Source organism: Heterodontus francisci, chromosome 23 (genome assembly GCF_036365525.1).
Source record: "Heterodontus francisci isolate sHetFra1 chromosome 23, sHetFra1.hap1, whole genome shotgun sequence".
Lineage (NCBI taxonomy): Eukaryota > Metazoa > Chordata > Chondrichthyes > Heterodontiformes > Heterodontidae > Heterodontus > Heterodontus francisci.
The window spans coordinates 4,586,574-4,596,071 of record NC_090393.1 but is presented as its reverse complement, the minus strand read 5'-3'; the positions used below and the strand labels follow the sequence as shown (position 1 = coordinate 4,596,071).

General features: G+C 44.6%; 1 protein-coding gene across 1 annotated transcript in view; it reads left to right on the top strand.

The window, feature by feature from the left end:
- The window catches only part of stx2b (syntaxin 2b), a 72,702-nt gene that overhangs the window by 45,232 nt on the left and 17,972 nt on the right, over positions 1-9,498 (top strand).

Sequence of the window (9,498 nt, the reverse complement as noted above, 5' to 3'; positions counted from 1 at the left end):
GTAAAACCTGAACCTCATATTTGATGATGTTGGAATTCAAAAATGTGGAAGTGATGTTCCAGTTGTAGAGATTGTTATGACCAGGTGAGAAAGGTGTCTAGGGGTTCCTCTCAGCCTTCACCTGGTCTTACTGTAACAGGGTTTGATTTTAAACACAGCATGTTTTTTTAGCTCCCCCTTGGTGAATCCTTGTTCACCACTTTCCAATTATAAGGCAAAGAAACCAGCACAAACCGGCTTTCTTAGGTTTAAAGAAGAAAAGTTGAAATTTATTAAACTTAAACTCTAATTTGGTTAACGCCTATGGATGCACACCGCGCCCACCCTAGCATGCATACACAATACGCACATGCAAATAGAGACAGAAAAGAGCAGAAGAAAAATAAAGTGGAAAAGTTTGAGGCAGTATCTGAAGAGTTGTAACGGTTCTTCGAGCTCACTGTAGAGTCCTTGACTGTAGGTAGCTCCTGCTTTTTGTTGGGGCCCAGTATTCTTCTTAAACCTTGTTCGCTGTAGGAGACTTTTTTCTTTTGGGGTTCATGTGTCTTCAGTGGATTCAGAGGTTTGTGAGAAAGAGATGGGATGGGGCAGACAGGAGAGGCTGTGGCGAGCCAGCCAGGAGAGATCATCTCAGTCCAGGAGCATTCTGTTTTCTGCCCAAACTGTTTGTACAAATTCAAAAAACTCAGGTTGCTCAGCAGGTTAGTCATGTGACCGCTCAGTCCGCAAGCAGGACCCTGAGCTTCCGGTTGCTTGCCATTTCAACACTCCCCCCTGCTCTCATGCTCACATCTCTGTCCTGGGGTTGCTGCAGTGTTCCAGTGAACATCAACGCAAGCTCGAGGAACAGCATCTCATCTACCGATTAGGCACACTACAGCCTGCCGGACTGAACATTGAGTTCAATAATTTCAGAGCATGACAGCCCCCCATTTTACTTTCATTTTTAGTTATTTTTTCTTTTTTTTTTACATTCCTTTTTACATTTTTTACAATCTTTTTTTGCATTTATTTCATTTCATCTTACTTTGTTCAGTTTGCTTACCCACTGTTTTTTTCAGGTTGTTTTTCTTCAGGTTTGCACTTGCTGCTGCTCAATATTCAGTGTATTCACACCTAATCTGTACTAATGCTTTGTCTTTCAACACACCATTAACATATTGTTTGCCTTTGCTCCATGACCTTTTGGTCAGCTGTGTGGCCTGGTCCAATCTGCACCTTCTCCTTTGTTATCTCTTGCCCCACCCCCACCTCACTTGTTTATAATCTGTGACTTTTCTAATATTTGTCAGTTCCGAAGAAGGGTCACTGACCCGAAACGTTAACTCTGCTTCTCTTTCCACAGATGCTGCCAGACCTGCTGAGTGATTCTAGCATTTCTTGTTTTTGTAGTCATGTGACTAGCTGGTTTGACCATGTCTGTTTGTATATTTGGCCATCTTAGCAGTCACCCTGGAATGCGAGCTCTACCACCTTCAATATCTGGTGATCAAAGGTCCATTGTGGGTTGAATGTTTCAGGGAGTGGCTGTTTTGACCTTCCAACATTGTCTGTTAATATGCAAATATCTTTCCAGCCACAGCTGATCTGTTCAACAAGTCCTTTCTTCACTCCAGTAGCAGTTTAAAATCAAAGTTCATGACAAAATAAATGTGCCTCATTCTTGGCAGGTGGGGGCCTAGCATGACAAGATTCTGGTCAGAACCCCATCTGCTGTAATGGATTCAGTTCAAGGCTCCCCATCTCAGGAAAGATATATTGCCCTTGGGAAGGGGATACAGCACAGATTCACCAAAATGATGGGGATGAAAGGGTTAAATTATGTGGTCAGGTTGGATAGACAACACTTGTGTTCCCTTGAAATATAAACAAAAAATGCTGGAAATACTCAGCAGATCAGGCAGCATCTGTGAAGCGAGGAAGAGTTAATGTTTCAGATTAATGATCTATCATCAAAACAAAATTCCCTTGAGTTTAGAAGGTTGAGGAATGATCTAATTGGGATGTTTAAATGACAATGGTATTCAATAGGGTGAATAGAGAGAGACAACTACTTCTGGTGGGAGGGGGTGGTTAGTTTCAGAACAAGGGGGCATAACTTTAAAATTATAGCTAGGCCATTCAGAGGTGAAATTAAGAAGTATGTTTCCACACAAAATATAGTAGAAATGTGGAAAACTCCCAAAAGGCTGTGGATGCTGGGGGTTCAATGTGAACTTTAAAACTTGAAGAATAGATTTTTGTTGGGTAATGGTATCACGGGTTGCGGAACCAAGGTGGGTAGATTGAGTTAAAATTCAGATCAGCCATGATCCAGTTGAATAGAATCAGTGGCAGAAAGTGTCATAGACAGGAGTTTTAGAGAAGTGGTTACACCAAAGGTGCAGGCAGATAGATGGGTGACCGCTAGAAGGGGCAGGCAATCAGTGCAGGAATCCCCTGTGGCTATCCCCCTCTCTAACAAGTATACCGTTTTGGATACTGTTGGGGGGGATGGCCTATCAGGGGAAAACAGCAGCAGCCAGAGCACTGGCACCACGGCTGGCACTGTTGTTCAGGGAGGGACAAAGCGCAGAAGAGCAATAGTTATAGGGGACTCTATAGTCAGGGGCACAGATAGGCGCTTCTGTGGACGTGAAAGAGACTCCAGGATGATATGTTGCCTCCCTGGTGCCAGGGTCAAGGATGTCTCTGAACGGACAGGGGGCATTCTGAAGGGGGAGGGTGAACAGCCAGAGGTTGTGGTACACATCGGTACCAATGACATAGGCAGGAAGAGTGATGAGGTCCTGCAGGGGGAGTTTAGGAAGTTAGGTAGAAAGTTAAAAGACAGGACCTCTAGGGTTGTAATCTCGGGATTACTCCCTGTGCCACGTGCCAGTGAGGCTAGAAACAGGAGGATAGTGCAGCTAAACACGTGGCTGAGCAGCTGGTGTAGAAGGGAGGGTTTCAGATATCTGGACCATTGGGATCTCTTCAGGGACAGATGGGACCTGTACAAGAAGGACGGGTTGCATCTAAACTGGAGGGGCAAAAATATCCTGGCTGCGAGGTTTGCTAGCATCACTCGGGAGGGTTTAAACTAGTGTGGCAGGGGGGTGGGAACCAGAGCAGTAGGACAGCAAGTGAAATAAATGAGGGGAAACTAGTAAATAAGGCCAGTAAGTTTGAAAGGAAGAGCAGCAGGGAGATGTTGCGGAGCACAGCGGGACTGGTGGTCTGAAGTGCGTTTGTTTCAATGCGAGAAGTATAACAGGTAAGGCAGATGAACTTAGAGCTTGGATTAGTACTTGGAAATATGATGTTGTTGCTATTACAGAGACTTGGTTGAGGGAAGGGCAGGATTGGCAGCTAAATGTTCCAGGATTTAGAAGCTTCAGGCGGGATAGAGGGGGTTGTAAAAGGGGTGGGGGTGTTGCATTACTTGTTAAGGAGAATATCACAGCTGTACTGCGGGAGGACACCTCGGAGGGGTCGTGCAGCGAGGCAATATGGGTGGAGCTCAGGAACAGGAAGGGTGCAGTCACGATGTTGGGGGTTTACTACAGGCCTCCCAACAGCCAGCGGGAGGTAGAGGAGCAGATATGTAGACAGATTTTGGAAAGATGGAAAGGTAACAGGGTTGTAGTGGTGGGTGATTTTAACTTCCCCTATATTGACTGGGACTCACTTAGTGCTAGGGGCTTGGATGGGGCAGAATTTGTAAGGAGCATCCAGGAGGGCTTCTTGAAACAATATGTAGATAGTCCAACTAGGGATGGGGCTGTACTGGACCTGGTATTGGGGAATGAGCCCAGCCAGGTGGTGGAAGTTTCAGTAGGGGAGCATTTCGGGAACAGTGACCATAATTCCATAAGTTTTAAGGTACTTGTGGATAAGGATAAGAGTAGTCCTCGGGTGAAGGTGCTAAATTGGGGGAAGGCAAATTATAACAATATTAGGCAGGAACTGAAGAATTTAGATTGGGGTTGGCTGTTTGAGGGTAAATCAACATCTGACATGTGGGAGTCTTTCAAAAGTCAGTTGATTTAGAATCCAGGACCAGCATGTTCCTGTGAGGAAGAAGGATAAGATTGGCAAGTTTCGGGAACCTTAGATAACGCAGATATTGTGAGCCTAGTCAAAAAGAAAAAGGAAGCATTTGTAAGGGCTGGAAGGCCAGGAACAGACGAATCCCTTGAGGAATATAAAAACAGTAGGAAGGAACTTAAGCAAGGAGTCAGGAGGGCTAAAAGGGGTCATGAAAAGTCATTGGCAAACAGGATTAAGGAAAATCCCAAGGCTTTTTATACGTATATAAAGAGCAAGAGGGTAACTAGGGAAAGGGTTGGCCCACTCAAGGACAGAGAAGGGAATCTACACGTGGAGCCAGAGGAAATGGGCGAGGTGCTAAATGAGTACTTTGCATCAGTATTTACCAAGGAGAAGGACTTGGTGGATGATGAGCCTAGGGAAGGGAGTGCAGATAGTCTCAGTCATCTCATTATCAAAAAGGAGGAGGTGTTGGGTGTCTTGCAAAGCATTAAGGTAGATAAGTCCGCAGGGCCTGATGGGATCTAACCTAGAATACTGAGGGAGGCAAGGGAAGAAATTGCTGGGGCCTTGACAGAAATCTTTGCATCCTCATTGGCTACAGGTGAGGTCCCAGAGGACTGCAGAATAGCCAATGTTGTTCCTTTGTTTAAGAAGGGTAGCAAGGATAATCCAAGAAATTATAGGCCGGTGAGTCTTACGTCAGTGGTAGGGAAATTATTAGAGAGGATTCTTCGGGACAGGATTTACTCCCATTTGGAAACAAATTGACTTATTAGCAAGAGGCAGCATGGTTTTGTGAGGGGGAGGTCGTGTCTCACTAATTTGATTGAGTTTTTTGAGGAAGTGACGAAGATGATTGATGAAGGAAGGGCAGTGGATGTTATCTATATGGACTTCAGTAAAGCCTTTGACAAGGTCCCTCATGGCAGACTGGTACAAAAGGTGAAGTCACATGGGATCAGAGGTGAGCTGGCAAGATGGATACAGAACTGGCTCAGTCATAGAAGTCGGAGGGTCGCAGTGGAAGGGTGCTTTTCTGAATGGAGGGATGTGACTAGTGGTGTTCCACAGGGATCAGTGCTGGGACCTTTGCTCTTTGTAGTATATATAAATGATTTGGAGGAAAATGTAGCTGGTCTGATAAGTAAGTTTGAGGACGACACAAAGGTTGGTGGAGTTGCGGATAATGATGAGGATTGTCAGAGGATACAGCAGGATATAGATCGGTTGGAGACTTGGGCGGAGAAATGGCAGATGGAGTTATTCCGGCCAAATGAGAGGTAATGCATTTTGGAAGGTCGAATGTAGGTGGGAAGTATACAGTAAATGGCAGAACCCTTAGGAGTATTGACAGGCAGAGAGATCTGGGCGCACAGGTCCACAGATCACTGAAAGTGGCAACGCAGGTGGATAAGGTAGTCAAGAAGGCATACAGCATGCTTGCCTTCATCGGTCGGGGCATAGAGTATAAAAATTGGCAAGTCATGTTGCAGCTGTACAGAACTTTAGTTAGGCCACACTTAGAATATTGTGTGCCGTTCTGGTCGCCACACTACCAGAAGGATGTGGAGGCTTTGGAGAGGGTACAGAAGAGGTTTACCAGGATGTTGCCTGGTCTGGAGGGCATTAGGTATGAGGAGAGGTTGGATAAACTTGGATTGTTTTCACTGGAACGACGGAGGTGGAGGGGCGACATGATAGAGGTTTACAAAGTTATAAGCGGCATGGACAGAGTGGATAGTCAGAAGCTTTTTCCCAGGATGGAAGAGTCAGTTACTAGGGGACATTGGTTTAAAGTGAGAGGGGCAAAGTTTAGAGGGGATGTGCGAGGCCAGTTCTTTACACAGAGGGTGGTGAGTGCCTGGAACTTGCTGCCGGGGGAGGTGGTGGAAGCAGGTACGATAGCAACGTTTAAGAGGCATCTTGACAAATACATGAATAGGATGGGAATAGAGGGATACGGTCCCCGGAAGTGCAGAAGGTGTTAGTTTCGGCAGGCATCAAGATCGGCGCAGGCTTGGAGGGCCGAATGGCCTGTTCCTGTGCTGTACTGTTCTTTGTTCTTTGACTGAATGGCCTCCTCCAGTTTTTAGATTTCTCGCGTTTCATAAAATGCCAATTAATTTGGAGAAGTTGTCAAACTTGGCTGTGAGGATTATGTTCAATAAATGCCCAAGGAAAGAAGCTACTAACATCCTTATGATTTTGTTTAAAATTTAACACCAGTTCCCTGAAACTTATCACAATATTCTGTATTTGTCCTTGCATTGTCTGATTACAAAGATTGCAGTGTGTGGAAACAAATGCATACGTAAGCATCAGCAACTACTTCCTGGAGTTTCAAATGTAATCTTCACAAATAGTCATCAGTAACTCGGAAAACAATGGCATCTGTCCCCTCACACAGGAATTGAATAACTGGCTTTTTACTTTTCCTTTTAGGAAGAAAATCAAAGACTTTTTTTTTAAACCTTGGCTCTGCCAGAGTCTAATTTTAGAAGTGTGCATTGCTTCCCTTTTGAGCTTTCAGATGAAAATTTCCATGAAGTTACTGATGTGATAAGCTGATGTAGCTTGTTTCATCCTCTGAAGGTGAACAAGCTCTTTGAGCTAACATGAAAAACGGGGCTGAATTTTCAATTGCCTGTGGGGGCGGGTTTGGATGCGGGTGGGCCCGGAATATCGCATACTTGGAAGGCATCATTGGTTCTCTACGCCTCAGTGACACGATTAGATTTTCAAAGGGAGTGTGGGAGGAGGGAGCCAGCAACCTGCATGCCTTCAATTAATTACTTGTTGAGCTCATTGTGGAGCTTGTTAGGAGTATGGGGAGCAATAGTTAGCAATTTTCAAATGGCAAGTACTGGAACACAGAGGGTCTGAGACAGAGGGTTTGAGCATAGCTGTCACAGCAGGGAGCCATTAGTGCTTATGACTGCAGTGTGAAAAGTTATATAAAAGGGGAGATTTAAACTCAATTGCTCTTACAGTAGCACAGAGTTGCCATCGCTAGAGATGAGAGGCTTGATTTTGTGAGGAAGGTGAGGCTGCTGGCGTCGGTGGCCAGCTTTAGCCCTGCCCGCTTGGTCTGGCTCGCTGCAGCTCTTTTCCAGTTGGAGGGAAGAGTACAGCTCTCCCATCCACCACAGCTTTGATCAGGGCCTCAATGGAGCCAACTGAAAACATGGGGATCCACAAACCACCTGTAGCCTTCTGTTCTCCCTGATCACCCATTTCTAAAGGCAATGGCAAACCCAGTCATAGGTGCCATTTGCCTTTTAAATCATCCTCCGTGCTTGGGTCCCGCCTCGTGCCCACGCCTGGTGCCCCTAATTGCCTGCTGAACTCCGCTCCAAGCCAGTTAGCGGCTGGTACTTAGAAAATTGCGTTGCATCACTGACCCTGATGCAGTGTGGGGTCGGGATCCAGAAATGTTCCAGGCGCCTGGTTCCCGACCCCAGAATGAAAATTCAACCCATGGTCTTAGAATAATCTAAAGCTGGTAGTTTCCTACTCGAGGAATTACAGTGCCATGTATCAGAGTTTAAATGGAAAGGTAGTTGCCAAGGATACAAGATAACCCAAAAATTCACTAATAGGATTGTCTAGAGAATGGTTCCAAGGATGAGGGATTAGAATTACATGGATAGACTGGAGAAGCTGGGGTTTGCTCTCCTTTGAGCCGAGAAGGCTAAGAGGCGATTTGATAGAGGCATTTAGGATCATGAAGGGTTTAGATAGAGAAACTGTTTCCAATGGCTGAAGGGTCAATAATCAAAGGGCACAGATTTCAGGTGATTGGCAGGCAACATGAGGAGAAACATTTTTTATGTAACGAGTGGTTAGGATTTGGAAGGCACCACCTGACGGTGATGGAAGCAGATTCAATAGTAGCTTTCAAAAGGGAATTGATAAATGCTAGAAGGGGAAGAAATTGCAGGGGTTTAGGGACAGCAGCGGAGAGTGGGACTGACTGGATTGCTCTTTGAGAGAGGCGGCGCAAACTGAACCATGTTATTCTATCATTTTGTGAACATGTTGGGTAAATGATTTAATTGCTTTGTTGCAGCTTGCTTTGCCATTAGGAGAGATTTCCACAAGCTGAGGTCCAATGTCCACTTGCAATAGAAATTGCAGACTCTATCCACACCGGCTAAATTGATGATTATAATGTTACAGTATGGAATTGGGTGGGAGAGCAAGATGGCCCAGCCTCCATGTGAGTGCTAAGCCAACATGTAATCCGTCGAAAGGAAGAGCAACTAGTGTAGGGAGAATTGTTTATAATATTAGAGAACAAATGATGGAATCTGGTTTAGTAAATGTGTCAGCCATGTCTCAGTGGGTAGCACTTTTGCTTCTGAGGTTGTGGGACGAGTCCCACTCCAGTGACTTGTGCACAAGACTGACTCTCCTAGGGTAGTACTGAAGGATCACTGCACTAAGAGGTGTCGTCTTTCAAAAATGGCAGATTAAGCCGAGGTCCTGTCCACCGTTAACATAATATAAACGTCCCAAAGCTATTTGTGGGAGTGCGGATATCTTGGAGGGTTGTAGGGCTGGAGGAGATTAGAGGTAGGAAGGGATTGTTTTTGTAATTTTTACACTTAACATATTTATGAACATAATATTCCTTCTGTATTTACTTGTCTGTGAATGTGTTTTGTTTTTCCATGCACCCATCTAGATTACATCATAGACTAGCTGTCACACTCCAACAGGGCAATTAGCTTTCACACATATTGAGTCTTCTGACATGTAGTTGTTGTGGACTGTGGGTATTTAACATGCGATTCTGAAATCCTTTGATAGACTGCACTCGAGAGAGAATGAAACAATTAAGCATTTGCATCGACAACCAATGTTCATTGAAATAATTCCTAACTCATTGTACAGAATCACTGATTTCATCCAATGTGGAATGTGTGAAGTCAGGTTTTCTGTAACTTGCTTGGCCTATCCAACTGTCAGTTACTTAGCTCTAGATGTTTTCAACTCCCATTTCCTTCCTGTCCCTTGAGCTATTAAAATATATTAGAGAAGAATAGAAATTCTTTGTGTTTTGGATTAATTGTATTGAAAATAGTTTTAATGGAATTCCTTGTGTGAAAATGCTTTTTGTTTTTTTTCCCTTTCTAATATTTTAATTGATCAGATTTTGCTTGGCCATTGTTTCATAGCAACAGAAAATTTCCTGATGTCTGAGGCGTTTTCTTAAATAATTGTACAAAAAAGCATCCAGGGTCTGCAGATACAGACCAGCGAGTGTGCCAATGCATCAGAACAGACTTATGTGGCATTGACCATCTTGTGGCTGCAAACTCCACTCCCACGCCACCAAGTCCATCCTTATTTATTTATTTAGAGATACAGCACTGAAACAGGCCCTTCGGCCCAGAGTCTGTGCCAACCAATAACCACCCATTTATATTGACCCTATCCCATATTCACTACCACCTACCT